This window comes from Pseudophryne corroboree, unplaced genomic scaffold (assembly GCF_028390025.1).
Source record: "Pseudophryne corroboree isolate aPseCor3 unplaced genomic scaffold, aPseCor3.hap2 scaffold_294, whole genome shotgun sequence".
Classification (NCBI taxonomy): domain Eukaryota; kingdom Metazoa; phylum Chordata; class Amphibia; order Anura; family Myobatrachidae; genus Pseudophryne; species Pseudophryne corroboree.
Genome location: NW_026969607.1, coordinates 545,183 through 568,534, shown reverse-complemented (window position 1 = coordinate 568,534; position 23,352 = coordinate 545,183). Strand labels below are relative to the sequence as shown.

The following is a 23,352-nucleotide window of genomic DNA, read 5'->3' as shown; positions in this document are numbered from 1 at the left end:
GGAGCTGTTACAGTGCCCAGCTGCTGCAAGAAATCAGCTTGAATGCTTCAGGGGATGGGGCATGGCCAACATGAGCCCCACACCAAAGGAGGGTGGAGGTGTTTAATGCGAACTAGGGGTCATCCAAGCACCGCAAAAGGCCGCCATGCCCTGCACGCCCCTTTTCTCTTTTCATATGCAGATGAGGGTTGAAGCCAACTTTGACCCACTGCTTGGATGACATCACCGTATGCAAATCCGTCTTCTGCAGAACTTCCCCCAGGAATGCTTGCACTAGTTGTTGCATTTGGTTTGTTGTTTGGGGGTGCTTCAGTATTAGGCAGCCTTCTGCCCTCCCATGTTCATCTGAAAATATGTGTTCTCCCTGCAGTTGTTGTCCCCAGATGAGAGTTCCCTTGTGCTGCCTCAGTTAAATCTCCTTTACTTGACAGAGATGTGCATGAGCAGCGGCCCTCCCCAGCCCTATTCCAAATCATACTTATTTTGCATAGGAGATACCATGGTCATGAAGATTTTTCTCCCAGGGTGAGGTTCATTCATTGCATTTTGGGTATGCTGACCCCTGTGATTTCCCCAAATGTGGGAAACTCAACTGCATTATTTGTGGTAGTGGGGGACTGTGTTTGTGCTTTCCTCTGGTCAGCTCTGGTAAAAGTCAGATTTCTTTGTCTCAGATTTTCCTCTAGCCTTGTTCTTCTTTCGAGAGTTCCCTTGTGCTGCCTTAGTTGGATCTCCTTCACTTTACAGGGGGGTACCCGAGCAGCGACCCTCCCCAGCTCTAGCCCAACTCCTACTTACCTGCCAGGTGAGATACTATGATCATGAAGGTGCTTCTCCCAGGGCAAGGCTCACCCATTGCACTCTGGGTGTGCTGCTCCTGCGATTTCCCCAAATGTGGGAAACTTGACTGTATAATTTGTGTTTCCCCTGGTCGGCTCTCGTATAATTCAGATCTCTTTGTCTCAGGTCTCTCTCCAGCCTAGTTTGCTGTCTGTTTCCACTTCTCTTTTCTTGAGCCGCTCCCTTCTATGCCCTTGCGCACTATCCTGACTTCTCCTCCTGTCTGCTTACTTTGTGCCTTCCAACGCACAATGCGAACTACAGGTAGTGCTGCATGGCCCACACCCTTTTACTTGCCTTACAGAGCAGCTCTGGACCTGTTACAGTGCCCAGCTGCTGCAAGAAATCAGCTTGAATGCTTCAGGGGCTGGGGCATAGCCAACATGAGCCCCACACCAAAGGAGGGTGGAGGTGTTTAATGCAAACTAGGGGTCAGCCAAGCGCCCCAAAAGGCCACCATGCCCTGCACGCCCCTTTTCTCTTTTCATATGCAGACGAGGGTTGAAGCCAACTTGGACCCACTGCTTGGATGACATCACCATATGCAAATCCATCTGCGGCAGGCCTTCCCCCAGGAATGCTTGCACTAGTTGTTGCATTTGGTTTGTTGTTTGGGGGTGCTTCAGTATTAGGCAGTCTTCTGCCCTCCCATGTTCATCTGAAAATATATGTTCTCCCTGCAGTTGTTGTCCCAAGATGAGAGTTCCCTTGTGCTGCCTCAGTTGAATCTCCTTTACTTGACAGAGATGTGCATGAGCAGCGGCCCTCCCCAGCCCTATTCCAAATCATACTTATTTTGCATAGGAGATACCATGGTCATGAAGATTTTTCTCCCAGGGTGAGGTTCATTCATTGCATTTTGGGTATGCTGACCCCTGTGATTTCCCCAAATGTGGGAAACTTGACTGCATTATTTGTGGTAGTGGGAGACTGTGTTTGTGCTTTCCTCTGGTCAGCTCTGGTAAAAGTCAGATTTCTTTGTCTCAGATCTTCCTCTAGCCTTGTTCTTCTTTCGAGAGTTCCCTGGTGCTGCCTCAGTTGGATCTCCTTCACTTCACAGGGGGGAACCTGAGCAGCGACCCTCCCCAGCTCTAGCCCAACTCCTACTTACCTGCCAGGTGAGATACTATGATCATGAAGGTGCTTCTCCCAGGGCAAGGCTCAACCATTGCACTCTGGGTGTGCTGCTCCTGCGATTTCCACAAATGTGGGAAACTTGACTGCATAATTTGTGTTTCCCCTCGTCGGCTCTCGTATAATTCAGATCTCTTTGTCTCAGGTCTCTCTCCAGCCTAGTTTGCTGTCTGTTTCCACTTCTCTTTTCTTGAGCCGCTCCCTTCTATGCCCTTGCGCACTATCCTGACTTCTCCCGTCTGCTTACTTCGTGCCTTCCAACGCACAATGCGAACTACAGGTAGTGCTGCAGGGCCCACACCCTTTTACTTGCCTTACAGAGTAGCTCTGGAGCAGTTACAGTGCCCAGCTGCTGCAAGAAATCAGCTTGAATGCTTCAGGGGCTGGGGCATAGCCAACATGAGCCCCACACCGAAGGAGGGTGGAGGTGTGTAATGCGAACTAGGGGTCATCCAAGCGCTGCAAAAGGCCGCCATGCCCTGCACGCCCCTTTTCTCTTTTCATATGCAGACGAGGGTTGAAGCCAACTTTGACCCACTGCTTGGATGACATCACCATATGCAAATCCATCTGCTGCAGGCCTTCCCCCAGGAATGCTTGCATTAGTTGTTGCATTTGGTTTGTTGTTTGGGGGTGCTTCAGTATTAGGCAGCCTTCTGCCCTCACATGTTCATCTGAAAATATGTGTTCTCCCTGCAGTTGTTGTCCCCAGATGAGAGTTCCCTTGTGCTGCCTCAGTTGAATCTCCTTTACTTGACAGAGATGTGCCTGAGCAGCGGCCCTCCCCAGCCCTATCCCAAATCATACTTATTTTGCATAGGCGATACCATGGTCATGAAGATTGTTCTCCCAAGGTGAGGTTCATTCATTGCATTCTGGGTATGCTGACCCCTGTGATTTCCCCAAATGTGGGAAACTCGACTGCATTATTTGTGGTAGTGGGGGACTGTGTTTGTGCTTTCCTCTGGTCAGCTCTGGAAAAAGTCAGATTTCTTTGTCTCAGATCTTCCTCTAGCCTTGTTCTTCTTTCGAGAGTTCCCTTGTGCTGCCTCAGTTGGATCTCTTTCACTTGACAGGGGGGTGCCCGAACAGCGACCCTCCCCAGCTCTAGCCCAACTCCTACTTACCTGCCAGGTGAGATACTATGATCATGAAGGTGCTTCTCCCAGGGCAAGGCTCACCCATTGCACTCTGGGTGTGCTGCCCCTGCGATTTCCCCAAATGTGGGAAACTTGACTGCATAATTTGTGTTTCCCTTGGTCGGCTCTCGTATAATTCAGATCTCTTTGTCTCAGGTCTCTCTCCAGCCTAGTTTGCTGTCTGTTTCCACTTCTCTTTTCTTCAGCCGCTCCCTTCTATACCCTTGTGCACTATCCTGACTTCTCCTCCCGTCTGCTTACTTTGTGCCTTCCAATGCACAATGCAAACTACAGGTAGTGCTGCAGGGCCCACACCCTTTTACTTGCCTTACAGAGCAGCTCTGGAGCTGTTACAGTGCCCAGCTGCTGCAAGAAATCAGCTTGAATGCTTCAGGGGATGGGGCATGGCCAACATGAGCCCCACACCAAAGGAGGGTGGAGGTGTTTAATGCGAACTAGGGGTCATCCAAGCACCGCAAAAGGCCGCCATGCCCTGCACGCCCCTTTTCTCTTTTCATATGCAGATGAGGGTTGAAGCCAACTTTGACCCACTGCTTGGATGACATCACCGTATGCAAATCCGTCTTCTGCAGAACTTCCCCCAGGAATGCTTGCACTAGTTGTTGCATTTGGTTTGTTGTTTGGGGGTGCTTCAGTATTAGGCAGCCTTCTGCCCTCCCATGTTCATCTGAAAATATGTGTTCTCCCTGCAGTTGTTGTCCCCAGATGAGAGTTCCCTTGTGCTGCCTCAGTTAAATCTCCTTTACTTGACAGAGATGTGCATGAGCAGCGGCCCTCCCCAGCCCTATTCCAAATCATACTTATTTTGCATAGGAGATACCATGGTCATGAAGATTTTTCTCCCAGGGTGAGGTTCATTCATTGCATTTTGGGTATGCTGACCCCTGTGATTTCCCCAAATGTGGGAAACTCAACTGCATTATTTGTGGTAGTGGGGGACTGTGTTTGTGCTTTCCTCTGGTCAGCTCTGGTAAAAGTCAGATTTCTTTGTCTCAGATTTTCCTCTAGCCTTGTTCTTCTTTCGAGAGTTCCCTTGTGCTGCCTTAGTTGGATCTCCTTCACTTTACAGGGGGGTACCCGAGCAGCGACCCTCCCCAGCTCTAGCCCAACTCCTACTTACCTGCCAGGTGAGATACTATGATCATGAAGGTGCTTCTCCCAGGGCAAGGCTCACCCATTGCACTCTGGGTGTGCTGCTCCTGCGATTTCCCCAAATGTGGGAAACTTGACTGTATAATTTGTGTTTCCCCTGGTCGGCTCTCGTATAATTCAGATCTCTTTGTCTCAGGTCTCTCTCCAGCCTAGTTTGCTGTCTGTTTCCACTTCTCTTTTCTTGAGCCGCTCCCTTCTATGCCCTTGCGCACTATCCTGACTTCTCCTCCTGTCTGCTTACTTTGTGCCTTCCAACGCACAATGCGAACTACAGGTAGTGCTGCAGGGCCCACACCCTTTTACTTGCCTTACAGAGCAGCTCTGGAGCTGTTACAGTGCCCAGCTGCTGCAAGAAATCAGCTTGAATGCTTCAGGGGCTGGGGCATAGCCAACATGAGCCCCACACCAAAGGAGGGTGGAGGTGTTTAATGCAAACTAGGGGTCAGCCAAGCGCCCCAAAAGGCCACCATGCCCTGCACGCCCCTTTTCTCTTTTCATATGCAGACGAGGGTTGAAGCCAACTTTGACCCACTGCTTGGATGACATCACCATATGCAAATCCATCTGCGGCAGGCCTTCCCCCAGGAATGCTTGCACTAGTTGTTGCATTTGGTTTGTTGTTTGGGGGTGCTTCAGTATTAGGCAGTCTTCTGCCCTCCCATGTTCATCTGAAAATATATGTTCTCCCTGCAGTTGTTGTCCCAAGATGAGAGTTCCCTTGTGCTGCCTCAGTTGAATCTCCTTTACTTGACAGAGATGTGCATGAGCAGCGGCCCTCCCCAGCCCTATTCCAAATCATACTTATTTTGCATAGGAGATACCATGGTCATGAAGATTTTTCTCCCAGGGTGAGGTTCATTCATTGCATTTTGGGTATGCTGACCCCTGTGATTTCCCCAAATGTGGGAAACTTGACTGCATTATTTGTGGTAGTGGGAGACTGTGTTTGTGCTTTCCTCTGGTCAGCTCTGGTAAAAGTCAGATTTCTTTGTCTCAGATCTTCCTCTAGCCTTGTTCTTCTTTCGAGAGTTCCCTGGTGCTGCCTCAGTTGGATCTCCTTCACTTCACAGGGGGGAACCCGAGCAGCGACCCTCCCCAGCTCTAGCCCAACTCCTACTTACCTGCCAGGTGAGATACTATGATCATGAAGGTGCTTCTCCCAGGGCAAGGCTCAACCATTGCACTCTGGGTGTGCTGCTCCTGCGATTTCCACAAATGTGGGAAACTTGACTGCATAATTTGTGTTTCCCCTCGTCGGCTCTCGTATAATTCAGATCTCTTTGTCTCAGGTCTCTCTCCAGCCTAGTTTGCTGTCTGTTTCCACTTCTCTTTTCTTGAGCCGCTCCCTTCTATGCCCTTGCGCACTATCCTGACTTCTCCCGTCTGCTTACTTCGTGCCTTCCAATGCACAATGCGAACTACAGGTAGTGCTGCAGGGCCCACACCCTTTTACTTGCCTTACAGAGTAGCTCTGGAGCAGTTACAGTGCCCAGCTGCTGCAAGAAATCAGCTTGAATGCTTCAGGGGCTGGGGCATAGCCAACATGAGCCCCACACCGAAGGAGGGTGGAGGTGTGTAATGCGAACTAGGGGTCATCCAAGCGCTGCAAAAGGCCGCCATGCCCTGCACGCCCCTTTTCTCTTTTCATATGCAGACGAGGGTTGAAGCCAACTTTGACCCACTGCTTGGATGACATCACCATATGCAAATCCATCTGCTGCAGGCCTTCCCCCAGGAATGCTTGCATTAGTTGTTGCATTTGGTTTGTTGTTTGGGGGTGCTTCAGTATTAGGCAGCCTTCTGCCCTCACATGTTCATCTGAAAATATGTGTTCTCCCTGCAGTTGTTGTCCCCAGATGAGAGTTCCCTTGTGCTGCCTCAGTTGAATCTCCTTTACTTGACAGAGATGTGCCTGAGCAGCGGCCCTCCCCAGCCCTATCCCAAATCATACTTATTTTGCATAGGCGATACCATGGTCATGAAGATTGTTCTCCCAAGGTGAGGTTCATTCATTGCATTCTGGGTATGCTGACCCCTGTGATTTCCCCAAATGTGGGAAACTCGACTGCATTATTTGTGGTAGTGGGGGACTGTGTTTGTGCTTTCCTCTGGTCAGCTCTGGAAAAAGTCAGATTTCTTTGTCTCAGATCTTCCTCTAGCCTTGTTCTTCTTTCGAGAGTTCCCTTGTGCTGCCTCAGTTGGATCTCTTTCACTTGACAGGGGGGTGCCCGAACAGCGACCCTCCCCAGCTCTAGCCCAACTCCTACTTACCTGCCAGGTGAGATACTATGATCATGAAGGTGCTTCTCCCAGGGCAAGGCTCACCCATTGCACTCTGGGTGTGCTGCCCCTGCGATTTCCCCAAATGTGGGAAACTTGACTGCATAATTTGTGTTTCCCCTGGTCGGCTCTCGTATAATTCAGATCTCTTTGTCTCAGGTCTCTCTCCAGCCTAGTTTGCTGTCTGTTTCCACTTCTCTTTTCTTCAGCCGCTCCCTTCTATACCCTTGTGCACTATCCTGACTTCTCCTCCCGTCTGCTTACTTTGTGCCTTCCAATGCACAATGCAAACTACAGGTAGTGCTGCAGGGCCCACACCCTTTTACTTGCCTTACAGAGCAGCTCTGGAGCTGTTACAGTGCCCAGCTGCTGCAAGAAATCAGCTTGAATGCTTCAGGGGATGGGGCATGGCCAACATGAGCCCCACACCAAAGGAGGGTGGAGGTGTTTAATGCGAACTAGGGGTCATCCAAGCACCGCAAAAGGCCGCCATGCCCTGCACGCCCCTTTTCTCTTTTCATATGCAGATGAGGGTTGAAGCCAACTTTGACCCACTGCTTGGATGACATCACCGTATGCAAATCCGTCTTCTGCAGAACTTCCCCCAGGAATGCTTGCACTAGTTGTTGCATTTGGTTTGTTGTTTGGGGGTGCTTCAGTATTAGGCAGCCTTCTGCCCTCCCATGTTCATCTGAAAATATGTGTTCTCCCTGCAGTTGTTGTCCCCAGATGAGAGTTCCCTTGTGCTGCCTCAGTTAAATCTCCTTTACTTGACAGAGATGTGCATGAGCAGCGGCCCTCCCCATCCCTATTCCAAATCATACTTATTTTGCATAGGAGATACCATGGTCATGAAGATTTTTCTCCCAGGGTGAGGTTCATTCATTGCATTTTGGGTATGCTGACCCCTGTGATTTCCCCAAATGTGGGAAACTCAACTGCATTATTTGTGGTAGTGGGGGACTGTGTTTGTGCTTTCCTCTGGTCAGCTCTGGTAAAAGTCAGATTTCTTTGTCTCAGATTTTCCTCTAGCCTTGTTCTTCTTTCGAGAGTTCCCTTGTGCTGCCTTAGTTGGATCTCCTTCACTTTACAGGGGGGTACCCGAGCAGCGACCCTCCCCAGCTCTAGCCCAACTCCTACTTACCTGCCAGGTGAGATACTATGATCATGAAGGTGCTTCTCCCAGGGCAAGGCTCACCCATTGCACTCTGGGTGTGCTGCTCCTGCGAGTTCCCCAAATGTGGGAAACTTGACTGTATAATTTGTGTTTCCCCTGGTCGGCTCTCGTATAATTCAGATCTCTTTGTCTCAGGTCTCTCTCCAGCCTAGTTTGCTGTCTGTTTCCACTTCTCTTTTCTTGAGCCGCTCCCTTCTATGCCCTTGCGCACTATCCTGACTTCTCCTCCTGTCTGCTTACTTTGTGCCTTCCAACGCACAATGCGATCTACAGGTAGTGCTGCAGGGCCCAGACCCTTTTACTTGCCTTACAGAGCAGCTCTGGAGCTGTTACAGTGCCCAGCTGCTGCAAGAAATCAGCTTGAATGCTTCAGGGGCTGGGGCATAGCCAACATGAGCCCAACACCAAAGGAGGGTGGAGGTGTTTAATGCAAACTAGGGGTCAGCCAAGCGCCGCAAAAGGCCACCATGCCCTGCACGCCCCTTTTCTCTTTTCATATGCAGACGAGGGTTGAAGCCAACTTTGACCCACTGCTTGGATGACATCACCATATGCAAATCCATCTGCGGCAGGCCTTCCCCCAGGAATGCTTGCACTAGTTGTTGCATTTGGTTTGTTGTTTGGGGGTGCTTCAGTATTAGGCAGCCTTCTGCCCTCCCATGTTCATCTGAAAATATATGTTCTCCCTGCAGTTGTTGTCCCAAGATGAGAGTTCCCTTGTGCTGCCTCAGTTGAATCTCCTTTACTTGACAGAGATGTGCATGAGCAGCGGCCCTCCCCAGCCCTATTCCAAATCATACTTATTTTGCATAGGAGATACCATGGTCATGAAGATTTTTCTCCCAGGGTGAGGTTCATTCATTGCATTTTGGGTATGCTGACCCCTGTGATTTCCCCAAATGTGGGAAACTTGACTGCATTATTTGTGGTAGTGGGAGACTGTGTTTGTGCTTTCCTCTGGTCAGCTCTGGTAAAAGTCAGATTTCTTTGTCTCAGATTTTCCTTTAGCCTTGTTCTTCTTTCGAGAGTTCCCTTGTGCTGCCTCAGTTGGATCTCCTTCACTTTACAGGGGGGTACCCGAGCAGCGACCCTCCCCAGCTCTAGCCCAACTCCTACTTACCTATAAACAAAAGGGAGAAAGAAGAAGGCTCTTGTGTGGGCGCACTCATTAATGGTAGTTAAATAACTAGAATGAATAACACTAGGTTGATTAGTCAGCAGATAAAACAAAATTTATTTGGAAATATTAAGAATATAATTGCCCCTGGTTGAGGAGATGTGAATGATCCCAGATAAAAATGTTCTGGTCCTGCCTCAGGAAATGAGATGGAGAGGGGTAGAGACACTGCAAGTCATAAACCCTTTCTCACCCGGCCAGTACAGATGATCTGTATTAATGAGATCAATTAAGTCAATTGATTTTAGATTCTGTCATAATCCTAATGAAGGAATAACAGCTGTTATGGCAATAAGTAATAATAGAAACAAATCAAAGGATATACCAGGGTAAAGAAAGAAAAGGATAGGAACAAATGGTGATGCTGCTGTTGGAGTCACATACCACACATCATATGCAATGATTGATGTTCTACAACACTGAGTATTCCCTGTGAGTCTCCACCTCAGGTACTAACTCAGCCCACACTGTTTCGCTTCCAAGATCGGACGAGATCGGGCATTAGCAGTGTGGTTTGATAGTAGAAGGATTTGGTCAGACGTCCAATGAGAGTGCACCTATATAGGGGGGGATAATTAGCTGGGTCTTATAGATATAGTGTGGATCTGCTTTTTGTGTTAGGCAGGAGACATCAAATCCCACACCGGTGGTATTGTGTCCCTGGATCACAAATGAGAGTCCACGAAAAAGGAAGATATATAGATTTATGAAAAAAACGAAGATATATAGATTTATGAAAAAAACCCTAAAAAGGATAATGGAGATCAATTAGGCTGTAGTTATTAGGAACGGGTGATAAAAATTACCCGTCCGTATAGATACAAATGGATAAAGAAACACGGATCAAGAATTTTTTTTATATATATGTGTACATTGGTACTGGTGTAAGGAACAGAAAATATGTCAAAGATAATTGTAGATACAAATAAATAGTACTGGTATATGCAATGAAATAATCACTAGTGACATGGGTGTCATTAGAAACACTTTGTGTGAATTGGAGCTGTTATAATCATTAGGATATAGGGAAATAGACATGAAATTCTCATATAACCCATGCAGCAATATGACAACAGGATCTGCAGGAGGAAAGTCAAAGAAGAATGCAGTATTTCTTTCCTAAAAATGCAGTTTTTAATCCTGATGCAATAAACTAAGATGCATAAGCCTGGAAAACGGCATAAATGAAGCTGCACGGATATAGATACAATTTCTATGACAGCTGGGCAAAAATTAGCCCAAAAATGGCAGGATGGAATGATCTGACCTGAGGCTAGGAGTGAATCACTTGCAGTTGGACAAAACAGGACCCATTGGAATGGAAAACATGTTTCACCCCTGTGGGGCTTGCTCACTTCCTGGGTCAGTGTGTGAAAAGCTAGGAGATTTATACCTCCTGATTAGGACTGTATCCAATGAAAAAGGAGGCTGGGTAATTGGTGTGAGTGGATGCTGTGAACAGCTGATATCTGCAGCCAGGGGAAGTGCTGGGACGGAAAGGAAACACTGAGGTCCGCGGCGCCATTTTGGAAGAGGGCAGTTAGCCCTTAGTTGTATGGCCATGGTTCTATAATGATGAAAATATAAATAAAATAAAAATAAATGAACGAAGAACAGACCTGGTGTGCAGTGTGCGATAGGTCTGCGACTGGACTGTATATGAAAATGGACCTGAAAAGAGGAGTCCATTGCTTGCGGCCACGTGATCGCAGCAGTCTGCAGTGACTGACATGGCCTGACCCTCTGCCCTGTCAGCATTCACCGGGCAGCGTACATATGGGCGATTAGTGCGCCTTCAGATATAATAGCTGTCAGCGGTGTTTTTAGGTCCAAAAGGACGGAACAAAAACCGCCATTTTGGAATGGGGCAGATATGCCTTCGCCGAGCGACCAATGGGATACCGTTAGTGGGCTGGTTCAATGCGACCGCCGGGCAAAGTGTATAAGTGATTAGTGCACCTGCTGAGATGATAGCTGTAGGCGGACTAGGGGGGAAAAAAACATTATCGACCATTTTAGAGTGGGGCAATTATGCCCTTGTATGCTATTAGGATATTATTGATAAGCAGATTGGATATGGCATAAGATGTGGTATATATGGGTATGTTGGGGATGTGGGATGTGAAGGGATGTGACTATGGAAGTAGATGGACGGTTGTGATTGGCGATGGTAGTGACATGGGATTGTTTAGGCTGCGATTTGGGACGTGAAGTAAAGGAACGGATAGACTGGTGATGTGTGCCATGGTGTGTGCATGATTTGGTTGGGGCAAGTGAGTTGACAGGTGGGATGGGCTGTGGAGCGAAGGAAAATGGATAGGTATATGGGGAGGGAAATGGGGGGGGAAAAAAGGGGGGGGGTGTGTTTTGGTTGGTGGGTGGGGGTGGGGGGGTTTATTTTGGGGGGGGGGGGTTTATTGTATAGGGGTTAGGGGGTGGGAGGGGGGTGTGTTAAGGGGGGTAGGAGGGTCTGTTTATTTTGTAGGGGGGGGGTGTTTTAAGTAAGTTTTTATGGGGGGGGAAAGAAGGGGGGGGGGAAAGGTTGGGGAGTGGGGGAGTGAAAGTGGGAGGGAGGCGCTGGGTATTAATGGTGGGCTGGGTGGGTGGGTTGGAGTGTTGGGGAAAGGGGAATTAATTAGGGGGGATTTTTGGGGTGTTAAAGGGGGGGGGGAAAAGGGGGAGGAGAGGGAAGTGAGGTTAGGGGAATAGTGCGGGGGGCTAGTGGGATGAGGTGGTTAGAAATTGTGACAAATGAACATAAAAGCGGGTTAAAATTATTAAAATACCAAATTGTGGTAACTGATTACTAGATGTGTTGATGGGGTGTAGGTTTTACAAGAAAGCCCCATAATTGATATTCTCATTGAGTCCCAATGGTTTTAGGCTGCCCAGACGGAAAATCCATTCGCTTTCTCTTTTTAATAGTTCTTGAGTAATATCACCTCCACGGATGCCCAACTTAATAAGATCAAGACAAAAAACTTTCAGATCCTTGGTTGATCCTTTATGAGTGGAGTAGAAGTGTCTGGCGACTGAAGTAAGTTGTTTCATTCTGGTGATATCGTGTTGAGCATTCCTGATATTTCCCATGTGTTCTAAAATCCTCTCCTTCAATTTTCTGGTGGTCATGCCTATGTATTTGAGGTCACAGCTGCAGGTTAGACAATAAATTACTGTCTGTGAGTTGCAGTTAAAGAAATGTTGTATCTTGACCGATTGTCCATATCTATCAGTAACTGCATTGTTACGTAGAATATGTGGACATAATTTGCAGTGACCACAGGGGAAGGTACCAGTTGTCTGCGTTTTTTTGGAGGTGGAAGTCATGAAGTGACTGCGGACCACATGATCCTTGATATTTTTTGACCTGCGCCAGCTCATTTGAACTGGAGTATTGGCGTATGGTGCCAGGTCCGGATCTAATTGTAATACCGGTAGATGCTTGGATATGGCGTTTTGAAGCATTCGCCATTCTGGGCAAAAGGTGCCAATAAACCTGATGTTTTCTTCTTGTACGGGTTTTTCCTTGATTTTTCTGAAAATGAGATCTTCTCTTTTGATCGTCTTAGTGGCTGAATAGGCACGTTTGAGCGAACGTTTGCTGTAGCCTCTGGTCAGAAGACGATTGGTTAGTTCCCAGCTTTTCTTGTGAAATACCGAGTCTTCCGAGCAGTTCCTTCTTAGACGCAGGTACTCCCCCTTGGGAATGTTTTCAATTGTTGGGGGAAAATGTGAACTAGTTTGGTGGAGAAGGCTGTTGGTTGCCGTTTCTTTGCGGTATAGTTCAGTTGCCAAAAAACCTGTGTTGGATTTGTAGATATTGAGATCCAGAAAGGGGACCGTTTCTGAGCTGATGGTGTATGTGAGTACTATATTGAGATCATTAGTGTTGAGCAATTTGATGAATTCTGTTAGTAGTTCTTTGTTACCATCCCAAATGATGAAAATGTCGTCAATGTAGCGAAGCCACATGACGATGTGTGAGATGTATTTTTCATTGGCAGAATTGAAGACGGTACAATGTTCCCACCATCCAAGGAAAAGGTTGGCATAAGTGGGCGCACAAGCTGCGCCCATTGCTGTCCCTCTTATTTGTAGGTAAAATTGATCTTTGAAGACAAAGTAATTTTTGGCAAGAACAAAGTGAAGTAACTGTTGGAGAAAGTTGGAGAAATCACTTTCTCCTCCTTGAACAAGAAAAAATGTAACTGCTGTGAGGCCATGGTGATGGCTAATGCTCATGTATAGGGCCTCCACATCACACGTCACCAGCAAGAAATTATTTTCAAAATGTATATCATGAATTTTTCTTAGAAGGTCTGCTGTGTCTTGTAAGTATGATGGTAATGAGAGTACAAATTCTCGGAGATGTAGGTCAAGGAATCGACTGGGTTTTTCCAAAAGTCCTCCGTTACCTGACATAATTGGTCTGCCAGGGGGATGTTCTACGTCCTTATGTATTTTGGGTAATAGGTAGAATGTGGGTGTTTTTGGATTTTGAACTGTTAGGTATTTGAATTCTTGTTGTGTGATAGTACCTCTTGTTGCTGTGTCCTGAATCAGGTGGTTATAAGACTGAAGGAAATCCGAAGTGGGATTGCCCAAAAGCTTCTTATAACAAGTGGTATTGTCTAATTGGCGTCGAGCTTCCGTGATATACATTTGCTGTGGCCAAATGACAATATTGCCCCCCATGTCTGATGGTTTGATGATAACGTCCCTCCAGCTTTGAAGTTCTTGTAATGCCCTTCTCTCATGGAATTTGAGATTGGAGGGGAAACGATGTATGTTCTTCTTAGTCTGGGTATATATGTTATCAAATTCTTTGGAGACTAAGTTAAGAAAGACTCGAATTTCGGGGCTGTTCTGATCCGGAGGGAAAAAGGAGGACTTAGGTCTACATGTAGGTCTAGAGGTAGAGGCTTCATTATCTGCTGATTCCATGTGGAGATCTTCTAGAATGGTAAGGGCGTTGAGGTCCTCCAAGGATAAATCGGGATCAGGTGTATTGGCAAAATTTCTATTTTTTGAGAAAAATTTCTTCAGGAGGAGTTTTCTACCATAAAGTCGAAGGTCTTTTTCCCACATAAATCGGTCAAAAGATCGGGAAGGTGAGAAAGAGAGTCCCTTGGTAAGTATGGTCATATGATCTGAAGATAAGATTTTGTCAGATAAATTGATGACTTGTAATTGGCCTGTGGAGGCCAGATCTACCGTGTTGTCTTTCTCTGTCTCACAGGATATCTCGGGTTCCGGGGTATATCCCAATCTGAGTTTCTTGGGTTGTCTCTTCTGTCCCCCTCGCCTTGTCTTCCTCGTGATTTGAGGCGGCCTCTCCCTCTCTGGCCTCGTTCTAAAAAACGTGGGGAGAATTCTTCAGTGTCTTCTCGATCAAAGTTTTCACTAGCCGAGTCGCCGCTATTTGAGGATTCGAATTCTGATAGTGTGGGGTCCTCCCGTGTTTTTTTACTGTTGTTCCTGTTGTTAGGGGGTGGCGGGTTCCACCTGAAAACGTCTCCTTTGAAAAAGTCTCTCTTATCCCGCATAAACTTTCCTCGTTTACGGTCTACAATGTTGCGTTCATAGTTGTCGATCTCTTTTTTGAATTTTTCAAAGGCAGTCTGAAAATTTGAATCCTTTTCCCAAGTCTCCAGGGTCTTTCCCAAATCTGCGATTTCTTTTTCCACCTGATCAATTACTAGAGTGTCGTGTTTTATTAGTATGTGTAATAATTCGTTAGAACATTTCAGAAGGGCTGTTTCCCATTCTGTTTTTAAATTGTCCGTCGCGAGCGGAAAAGAGGGGAAGATCTTGGGTCTTAGGCCTCTTGGTGCAATTTTATGTTTTACATAATTTTCTAGAGTGGTTACATCCCACGATAGGCGAACTCTTCTCTGTAAGTTCTTCTGTAATTTGGAAAAACTTGTTTTCCAATCACTGCTTAAAGAGGTTGGTTCCGATGTCTCAGAAAATGGATCACCAAAATTGTCCAGGTTGTACCTGCCAGGTGAGATACTATGATCATGAAGGTGCTTCTCCCAGGGCAAGGCTCACCCATTGTACTCTGGGTGTGCTGCTCCTGCGATTTCCCCAAATGTGGGAAACTTGACTGCATAATTTGTGTTTCCCCTGGTCGGCTCTCGTATAATTCAGATCTCTTTGTCTCAGGTCTCTCTCCAGCCTAGTTTGCTGTCTGTTTCCACTTCTCTTTTCTTCAGCCGCTCCCTTCTATACCCTTGTGCACTATCCTGACTTCTCCTCCCGTCTGCTTACTTTGTGCCTTCCAATGCACAATGCAAACTACAGGTAGTGCTGCAGGGCCCACACCCTTTTACTTGCCTTACAGAGCAGCTCTGGAGCTGTTACAGTGCCAAGCTGCTGCAAGAAATCAGCTTGAATGCTTCAGGGGCTGGGGCATAGCCAACATGAGCCCCACACCGAAGGAGGGTGGAGGTGTTTAATGCAAACTAGGGGTCAGACAAGCGCCGCAAAAGGCCACCATGCCCTGCACGCCCCTTTTCTGTTTTCATATGCAGACGAGGGTTGAAGCCAACTTTGACCCACTGCTTGTATGACATCACCATATGCAAATCCATCTGCGGCAGGCCTTCCCCCAGGAATGCTTGCACTAGTTGTTGCATTTGGTTTGTTGTTTGGGGGTGCTTCAGTATTAGGCAGCCTTCTGCCCTCCCATGTTCATCTGAAAATATGTGTTCTCCCTGCAGTTGTTGTCCCCAGATGAGAGTTCCCTTGTGCTGCCTCAGTTGAATCTCCTTAACTTGACAGAGATGTGCCTGAGCAGCGGCCCTCCCCAGCTCTATCCCAAATCATACTTATTTTGCATAGGAGATACCATGGTCATGAAGATTATTCTCCCAGGGTGAGGTTCATTCATTGCATTCTGGGTATGCTGACCCCTGTGATTTCCCCAAATGTGGGAAACTCGACTGCTTTATTTGTGGTAGTGGGGGACTGTGTTTGTGTTTTCCTCTGGTCAGCTCTGGTAAAAGTTAGATTTCTTTGTTTCAGAGCCTTGTTCTTCTTTTGAGAGTTCCCTTGTGCTGCCTCAGTTGGATCTCCTTCACTTGACAGGGGGGTGCCCGAGCAGAGACCCTCCCCAGCTCTAGCCCAACTCCTACTTACCTGCCAGGTGAGATACTATGATCATGAAGGTGCTTCTCCCAGGGCAAGGCTCACCCATTGCACTCTGGGTGTGCTGCCCCTGCGATTTCCCCAAATGTGGGAAACTTGACTGCATAATTTGTGTTTCCCCTGGTCGGCTCTCGTATAATTCAGATCTCTTTGTCTCAGGTCTCTCTCCAGCCTAGTTTGCTGTCTGTTTCCACTTCTCTTTTCTTCAGCCGCTCCCTTCTATACCCTTGTGCACTATCCTGACTTCTCCTCCCGTCTGCTTACTTTGTGCCTTCCAATGCACAATGCAAACTACAGGTAGTGCTGCAGGGCCCACACCCTTTTACTTGCCTTACAGAGCAGCTCTGGAGCTGTTACAGTGCCCAGCTGCTGCAAGAAATCTGCTTGAATGCTTCAGGAGATGGGGCATGGCCAACATGAGCCCCACACCAAAGGAGGGTGGAGGTGTTTAATGCGAACTAGGGGTCATCCAAGCACCGCAAAAGGCCGCCATGCCCTGCACGCCCCTTTTCTCTTTTCATATGCAGATGAGGGTTGAAGCCAACTTTGACCCACTGCTTGGATGACATCACCGTATGCAAATCCGTCTTCTGCAGAACTTCCCCCAGGAATGCTTGCACTAGTTGTTGCATTTGGTTTGTTGTTTGGGGGTGCTTCAGTATTAGGCAGCCTTCTGCCCTCCCATGTTCATCTGAAAATATGTGTTCTCCCTGCAGTTGTTGTCCCCAGATGAGAGTTCCCTTGTGCTGCCTCAGTTGAATCTCCTTTACTTGACAGAGATGTGCATGAGCAGCGGCCCTCCCCAGCCCTATTCCAAATCATACTTATTTTGCATAGGAGATACCATGGTCATGAAGATTGTTCTCCCAGGGTGAGGTTCATTCATTGCATTTTGGGTATGCTGACCCCTGTGATTTCCCCAAATGTGGGAAACTCAACTGCATTATTTGTGGTAGTGGGGGACTGTGTTTGTGCTTTCCTCTGGTCAGCTCTGGTAAAAGTCAGATTTCTTTGTCTCAGATTTTCCTATTGCCTTGTTCTTCTTTCGAGAGTTCCCTTGTGCTGCCTCAGTTGGATCTCCTTCACTTTACAGGGGGGTACCCGAGCAGCGACCCTCCCCAGCTCTAGCCCAACTCCTACTTACCTGCCAGGTGAGATACTATGATCATGAAGGTGCTTCTCCCAGGGCAAGGCTCACCCATTGCACTCTGGGTGTGCTGCTCCTGCGATTTCCCCAAATGTGGGAAACTTGACTGCATAATTTGTGTTTCCCCTGGTCGGCTCTCGTATAATTCAGATCTCTTTGTCTCAGGTCTCTATCCAGCCTAGTTTGCTGTCTGTTTCCACTTCTCTTTTCTTGAGCCGCTCCCTTCTATGCCCTTGCGCACTATCCTGACTTCTCCTCCTGTCTGCTTACTTTGTGCCTTCCAACGCACAATGCGAACTACAGGTAGTGCTGCAGGGCCCACACCCTTTTACTTGCCTTACAGAGCAGCTCTGGAGCTGTTACAGTGCCCAGCTGCTGCAAGAAATCAGCTTGAATGCTTCAGGGGCTGGGGCATAGAATGAAAATTTTAAAGCCTCCTGTTAGTGCTTCATCTACACGTTATAGCCCTGAATTTTCCAATGCCTATCTCTTTGCAAAAGAGAGATATCGGCAAGGAAAAGTGTATTGTACTTTTGCATTTTTCTCCCAAACGAAAGACACTAGAATGAAAATTTTAAAGCCTCCTGTTAGTGCTTCATCTACACGTTATAGCCCTGCATTTTCCAATGCCTATCTCTTTGCAAAAGAGAGATATCGGCAAGGAAAAGCTGCATTGTACTTTTGCATTTTTCTCCCAAACGAAAGACACTAGAATGAAAATTTTAAAGCCTCCTGTTAGTGCTTCATCTACACGTTATAGCCCTGAATTTTCCAATGCCTATCTCTTTGCAAAAGAGAGATATCGGCAAGGAAAAGCTGTATTGTGCCTTTGCATTTTTCTCCAAAACGAAAGACACTAGAATGAAAATGTTAAAGCCTACTGTTAGTGCTTCATCTACACGTTATAGCCCTGAATTTTCCAATGCCTAGCTCTTTGCAAAAGAGAGATATCGGCAAGGAAAAGCTGTATTGTACCTTTGCATTTTTCTCCCAAACGAAAGACACTAGAATGAAAATTTTAAAGCCTCCTGTTAGTGCTTCATCTACACGTTATAGCCCTGAATTTTCCAATGCCTATCTCTTTGCAAAAGAGAGATATCGGCAAGGAAAAGCTGTATTGTACCTTTGCATTTTTCTCCCAAACGAAGGACAATAGAATGAAAATTTTAAAGCCTCCTATTAGTGCTTCATCTACACGTTATAGCCCTGAATTTTCCAATGCCTATCTCTTTGCAAAAGAGAGATATCGGCAAGGAAAAACTGTATTGTACCTTTGCATTTTTCTCCCAAACGAAAGACACTAGAATGAAAATTTTAAAGCCTCCTGTTAGTGCTTCATCTACACGTTATAGCCCTGAATTTTCCAATGCCTATCTCTTTGCAAAAGAGAGATATCGGCAAGGAAAAGCTGTATTGTACCTTTGCATTTTTCTCCCAAACGAAGGACACTAGAATGAAGATTTAAAAGCCTCCTGTTAGTGCTTCATCTACACGGTATAGCCCTGCATTTTCCAATGCCTAGCTCTTTGCAAAAGAGAGATATTGGCAAGGAAAAGCTGTATTGTACCTTTGCATTTTTCTCCCAAACAAAGGACACTAGAATGAAAATTTTAAAGCCTCCTGTTAGTGCTTCATCTACACGTTATAGCCCTGAATTTTCCAATGCCTATCTCTTTGCAAAAGAGAGATATCGGCAAGGAAAAACTGTATTGTACCTTTGCATTTTTCTCCCAAACGAAAGACACTAGAATGAAAATTTTAAAGCCTCCTGTTAGTGCTTCATCTACACGTTATAGCCCTGAATTTTCCAATGCCTATCTCTTTGCAAAAGAGAGATATCGGCAAGGAAATGCTGTATTGTACCTTTGCATTTTTCTCCCAAACGAAAGACACTAGAATGAAAATTTTAAAGCCTTCTGTTAGTGCTTCATCTACACGTTATAGCCCTGCATTTTCCAATGCCTATCTCTTTGCAAAAGAGAGATATCGGCAAGGAAAAGCTGCATTGTACTTTTGCATTTTTCTCCCAAACGAAAGACACTAGAATGAAAATTTTAAAGCCTCCTGTTAGTGCTTCATCTACACGTAATAGCCCTGAATTTTCCAATGCCTATCTCTTTGCAAAAGAGAGATATCGGCAAGGAAATGCTGTATTGTACCTTTGCATTTTTCTCCCAAACGAAAGACACTAGAATGAAAATTTTAAAGCCTCCTGTTAGTGCTTCATCTACACGTTATAGCCCTGCATTTTCCAATGCCTATCTCTTTGCAAAAGAGAGATATCGGCAAGGAAAAGCTGCATTGTACTTTTGCATTTTTCTCCCAAACGAAAGACACTAGAATGACAATTTTAAAGCCTCCTGTTAGTGCTTCATCTACACGTTATAGCCCTGCATTTTCCAATGCCTATCTCTTTGCAAAAGAGAGATATCGGCAAGGAAAAGCTGCATTGTACTTTTGCATTTTTCTCCCAAACGAAAGACACTAGAATGAAAATTTTAAAGCCTCCTGTTAGTGCTTCATCTACACGTTATAGCCCTGAATTTTCCAATGCCTATCTCTTTGCAAAAGAGAGATATCGGCAAGGAAAAGCTGTATTGTACCTTTGCATTTTTCTCCCAAACGAAAGACACTAGAATGAAAATTTTAAAGCCTCCTGTTAGTGCTTCATCTACACGTTATAGCCCTGAATTTTCCAATGCCTAGCTCTTTGCAAAAGAGAGATATCGGCAAGGAAAAACTGTATTGTACCTTTGCATTTTTCTCCCAAACGAAAGACACTAGAATGAAAATTTTAAAGCCTCCTGTTAGTGCTTCATCTACACGTTATAGCCCTGAATTTTCCAATGCCTATCTCTTTGCAAAAGAGAGATATCGGCAAGGAAAAGCTGTATTGTACCTTTGCATTTTTCTCCCAAACGAAGGACACTAGAATGAAAATTTTAAAGCCTCCTATTAGTGCTTCATCTACACGTTATAGCCCTGAATTTTCCAATGCCTATCTCTTTGCAAAAGAGAGATATCGGCAAGGAAAAGTGTATTGTACTTTTGCATTTTTCTCCCAAACGAAAGACACTAGAATGAAAATTTTAAAGCCTCCTGTTAGTGCTTCATCTACACGTTATAGCCCTGAATTTTCCAATGCCTATCTCTTTGCAAAAGAGAGATATCGGCAAGGAAAAGCTGTATTGTACCTTTGCATTTTTCTCCCAAACGAAGGACACTAGAATGAAGATTTAAAAGCCTCCTGTTAGTGCTTCATCTACACGGTATAGCCCTGAATTTTCCAATGCCTAGCTCTTTGCAAAAGAGAGATATTGGCAAGGAAAAGCTGTATTGTACCTTTGCATTTTTCTCCCAAACGAAGGACACTAGAATGAAAATTTTAAAGCCTCCTGTTAGTGCTTCATCTACACGTTATAGCCCTGAATTTTCCAATGCCTATCTCTTTGCAAAAGAGAGATATCGGCAAGGAAAAACTGTATTGTACCTTTGCATTTTTCTCCCAAACGAAAGACACTAGAATGAAAATTTTAAAGCCTCCTGTTAGTGCTTCATCTACACGTTATAGCCCTGAATTTTCCAATGCCTATCTCTTTGCAAAAGAGAGATATCGGCAAGGAAATGCTGTATTGTACCTTTGCATTTCTCTCCCAAACGAAAGACACTAGAATGAAAATTTTAAAGCCTCCTGTTAGTGCTTCATCTACACGTTATAGCCCTGCATTTTCCAATGCCTATCTCTTTGCAAAAGAGAGATATCGGCAAGGAAAAGCTGCATTGTACTTTTGCATTTTTCTCCCAAACGAAAGACACTAGAATGAAAATTTTAAAGCCTCCTGTTAGTGCTTCATCTACACGTAATAGCCCTGAATTTTCCAATGCCTATCTCTTTGCAAAAGAGAGATATCGGCAAGGAAATGCTGTATTGTACCTTTGCATTTTTCTCCCAAACGAAAGACACTAGAATGAAAATTTTAAAGCCTCCTGTTAGTGCTTCATCTACACGTTATAGCCCTGCATTTTCCAATGCCTATCTCTTTGCAAAAGAGAGATATCGGCAAGGAAAAGCTGCATTGTACTTTTGCATTTTTCTCCAAAACGAAAGACACTAGAATGAAAATTTTAAAGCCTCCTGTTAGTGCTTCATCTAACGTAATAGCCCTGAATTTTCCAATGCCTATCTCTTTGCAAAAGAGAGATATCGGCAAGGAAATGCTGTATTGTACCTTTGCATTTTTCTCCCAAACGAAAGACACTAGAATGAAAATTTTAAAGCCTCCTGTTAGTGCTTCATCTACACGTTATAGCCCTGAATTTTCCAATGCCTAGCTCTTTGCAAAAGAGAGATATCGGCAAGGAAAAGCTGTATTGTACCTTTGCATTTTTCTCCCAAACGAAAGACACTAGAATGAAAATGTTAAAGCCTACTGTTAGTGCTTCATCTACACGTTATAGCCCTGAATTTTCCAATGCCTAGGTCTTTGCAAAAGAGAGATATCGGCAAGGAAAAGCTGTATTGTACCTTTGCATTTTTCTCCCAAACGAAAGACACTAGAATGAAAATTTTAAAGCCTCCTGTTAGTGCTTCATCTACACGTTATAGCCCTGCATTTTCCAATGCCTATCTCTTTGCAAAAGAGAGATATCGGCAAGGAAAAGCTGCATTGTACTTTTGCATTTTTCTCCCAAACGAAAGACACTAGAATGAAAATTTTAAAGCCTCCTGTTAGTGCTTCATCTACACGTTATAGCCCTGAATTTTCCAATGCCTATCTCTTTGCAAAAGAGAGATATCGGCAAGGAAATGCTGTATTGTACCTTTGCATTTTTCTCCCAAACGAAAGACACTAGAATGAAAATTTTAAAGCCTCCTGTTAGTGCTTCATCTACACGTTATAGCCCTGCATTTTCCAATGCCTATCTCTTTGCAAAAGAGAGATATCGGCAAGGAAAAGCTGCATTGTACTTTTGCATTTTTCTCCCAAACGAAAGACACTAGAATGAAAATTTTAAAGCCTCCTGTTAGTGCTTCATCTACACGTAATAGCCCTGAATTTTCCAATGCCTATCTCTTTGCAAAAGAGAGATATCGGCAAGGAAATGCTGTATTGTACCTTTGCATTTTTCTCCCAAACGAAAGACACTAGAATGAAAATTTTAAAGCCTCCTGTTAGTGCTTCATCTACACGTTATAGCCCTGCATTTTCCAATGCCTATCTCTTTGCAAAAGAGAGATATCGGCAAGGAAAAGCTGCATTGTACTTTTGCATTTTTCTCCAAAACGAAAGACACTAGAATGAAAATTTTAAAGCCTCCTGTTAGTGCTTCATCTAACGTAATAGCCCTGAATTTTCCAATGCCTATCTCTTTGCAAAAGAGAGATATCGGCAAGGAAATGCTGTATTGTACCTTTGCATTTTTCTCCCAAACGAAAGACACTAGAATGAAAATTTTAAAGCCTCCTGTTAGTGCTTCATCTACACGTTATAGCCCTGAATTTTCCAATGCCTAGCTCTTTGCAAAAGAGAGATATCGGCAAGGAAAAGCTGTATTGTACCTTTGCATTTTTCTCCCAAACGAAAGACACTAGAATGAAAATGTTAAAGCCTACTGTTAGTGCTTCATCTACACGTTATAGCCCTGAATTTTCCAATGCCTAGGTCTTTGCAAAAGAGAGATATCGGCAAGGAAAAGCTGTATTGTACCTTTGCATTTTTCTCCCAAACGAAAGACACTAGAATGAAAATTTTAAAGCCTCCTGTTAGTGCTTCATCTACACGTTATAGCCCTGCATTTTCCAATGCCTATCTCTTTGCAAAAGAGAGATATCGGCAAGGAAAAGCTGCATTGTACTTTTGCATTTTTCTCCCAAACGAAAGACACTAGAATGAAAATTTTAAAGCCTCCTGTTAGTGCTTCATCTACACGTAATAGCCCTGAATTTTCCAATGCCTATCTCTTTGCAAAAGAGAGATATCGGCAAGGAAATGCTGTATTGTACCTTTGCATTTTTCTCCCAAACGAAAGACACTAAAATGAAAATTTTAAAGCCTCCTGTTAGTGCTTCATCTACACGTTATAGCCCTGAATTTTCCAATGCCTAGCTCTTTGCAAAAGAGAGATATCGGCA

General features: G+C 45.2%; 18 non-coding genes and 2 pseudogenes across 18 annotated transcripts; all 20 read left to right on the top strand.

Moving 5' to 3' along the window:
- The first annotated feature begins 474 nt into the window (after positions 1–474).
- On the top strand, positions 475–638 carry LOC135015446 (U1 spliceosomal RNA). The gene has a single exon (XR_010213700.1). It is a non-coding gene; the product is annotated as a U1 spliceosomal RNA (small nuclear RNA).
- A 152-nt stretch (positions 639–790) lies between these two features.
- On the top strand, positions 791–953 carry LOC135015199 (U1 spliceosomal RNA). Its single transcript, XR_010213546.1, has one exon. It is a non-coding gene; the product is annotated as a U1 spliceosomal RNA (small nuclear RNA).
- Positions 954–1,627: 674 nt separating this feature from the next.
- LOC135015124 (U1 spliceosomal RNA) lies at positions 1,628–1,791 on the top strand. The gene has a single exon (XR_010213473.1). It is a non-coding gene; the product is annotated as a U1 spliceosomal RNA (small nuclear RNA).
- Positions 1,792–1,943: 152 nt separating this feature from the next.
- Positions 1,944–2,079, top strand: LOC135015394 (U1 spliceosomal RNA; annotated as a pseudogene).
- Positions 2,080–2,777: 698 nt separating this feature from the next.
- LOC135015092 (U1 spliceosomal RNA) lies at positions 2,778–2,941 on the top strand. Its single transcript, XR_010213442.1, has one exon. It is a non-coding gene; the product is annotated as a U1 spliceosomal RNA (small nuclear RNA).
- A 152-nt stretch (positions 2,942–3,093) lies between these two features.
- Positions 3,094–3,256, top strand: LOC135015219 (U1 spliceosomal RNA). Its single transcript, XR_010213565.1, has one exon. It is a non-coding gene; the product is annotated as a U1 spliceosomal RNA (small nuclear RNA).
- A 674-nt stretch (positions 3,257–3,930) lies between these two features.
- Positions 3,931–4,094, top strand: LOC135015434 (U1 spliceosomal RNA). The gene has a single exon (XR_010213688.1). It is a non-coding gene; the product is annotated as a U1 spliceosomal RNA (small nuclear RNA).
- Positions 4,095–4,246: 152 nt separating this feature from the next.
- Positions 4,247–4,409, top strand: LOC135015198 (U1 spliceosomal RNA). Its single transcript, XR_010213545.1, has one exon. It is a non-coding gene; the product is annotated as a U1 spliceosomal RNA (small nuclear RNA).
- A 674-nt stretch (positions 4,410–5,083) lies between these two features.
- LOC135015123 (U1 spliceosomal RNA) lies at positions 5,084–5,247 on the top strand. Its single transcript, XR_010213472.1, has one exon. It is a non-coding gene; the product is annotated as a U1 spliceosomal RNA (small nuclear RNA).
- A 152-nt stretch (positions 5,248–5,399) lies between these two features.
- On the top strand, positions 5,400–5,535 carry LOC135015393 (U1 spliceosomal RNA; annotated as a pseudogene).
- A 698-nt stretch (positions 5,536–6,233) lies between these two features.
- On the top strand, positions 6,234–6,397 carry LOC135015091 (U1 spliceosomal RNA). The gene has a single exon (XR_010213441.1). It is a non-coding gene; the product is annotated as a U1 spliceosomal RNA (small nuclear RNA).
- A 152-nt stretch (positions 6,398–6,549) lies between these two features.
- On the top strand, positions 6,550–6,712 carry LOC135015176 (U1 spliceosomal RNA). Its single transcript, XR_010213525.1, has one exon. It is a non-coding gene; the product is annotated as a U1 spliceosomal RNA (small nuclear RNA).
- A 674-nt stretch (positions 6,713–7,386) lies between these two features.
- LOC135015423 (U1 spliceosomal RNA) lies at positions 7,387–7,550 on the top strand. Its single transcript, XR_010213680.1, has one exon. It is a non-coding gene; the product is annotated as a U1 spliceosomal RNA (small nuclear RNA).
- A 152-nt stretch (positions 7,551–7,702) lies between these two features.
- Positions 7,703–7,865, top strand: LOC135015271 (U1 spliceosomal RNA). Its single transcript, XR_010213605.1, has one exon. It is a non-coding gene; the product is annotated as a U1 spliceosomal RNA (small nuclear RNA).
- Positions 7,866–8,539: 674 nt separating this feature from the next.
- LOC135015122 (U1 spliceosomal RNA) lies at positions 8,540–8,703 on the top strand. Its single transcript, XR_010213471.1, has one exon. It is a non-coding gene; the product is annotated as a U1 spliceosomal RNA (small nuclear RNA).
- Positions 8,704–14,912: 6,209 nt separating this feature from the next.
- LOC135015426 (U1 spliceosomal RNA) lies at positions 14,913–15,075 on the top strand. The gene has a single exon (XR_010213683.1). It is a non-coding gene; the product is annotated as a U1 spliceosomal RNA (small nuclear RNA).
- Positions 15,076–15,749: 674 nt separating this feature from the next.
- LOC135015084 (U1 spliceosomal RNA) lies at positions 15,750–15,913 on the top strand. Its single transcript, XR_010213434.1, has one exon. It is a non-coding gene; the product is annotated as a U1 spliceosomal RNA (small nuclear RNA).
- Positions 15,914–16,055: 142 nt separating this feature from the next.
- LOC135015175 (U1 spliceosomal RNA) lies at positions 16,056–16,218 on the top strand. Its single transcript, XR_010213524.1, has one exon. It is a non-coding gene; the product is annotated as a U1 spliceosomal RNA (small nuclear RNA).
- Positions 16,219–16,892: 674 nt separating this feature from the next.
- On the top strand, positions 16,893–17,056 carry LOC135015050 (U1 spliceosomal RNA). Its single transcript, XR_010213400.1, has one exon. It is a non-coding gene; the product is annotated as a U1 spliceosomal RNA (small nuclear RNA).
- Positions 17,057–17,208: 152 nt separating this feature from the next.
- On the top strand, positions 17,209–17,371 carry LOC135015212 (U1 spliceosomal RNA). The gene has a single exon (XR_010213558.1). It is a non-coding gene; the product is annotated as a U1 spliceosomal RNA (small nuclear RNA).
- The last annotated feature ends 5,981 nt before the right edge of the window (positions 17,372–23,352 follow it).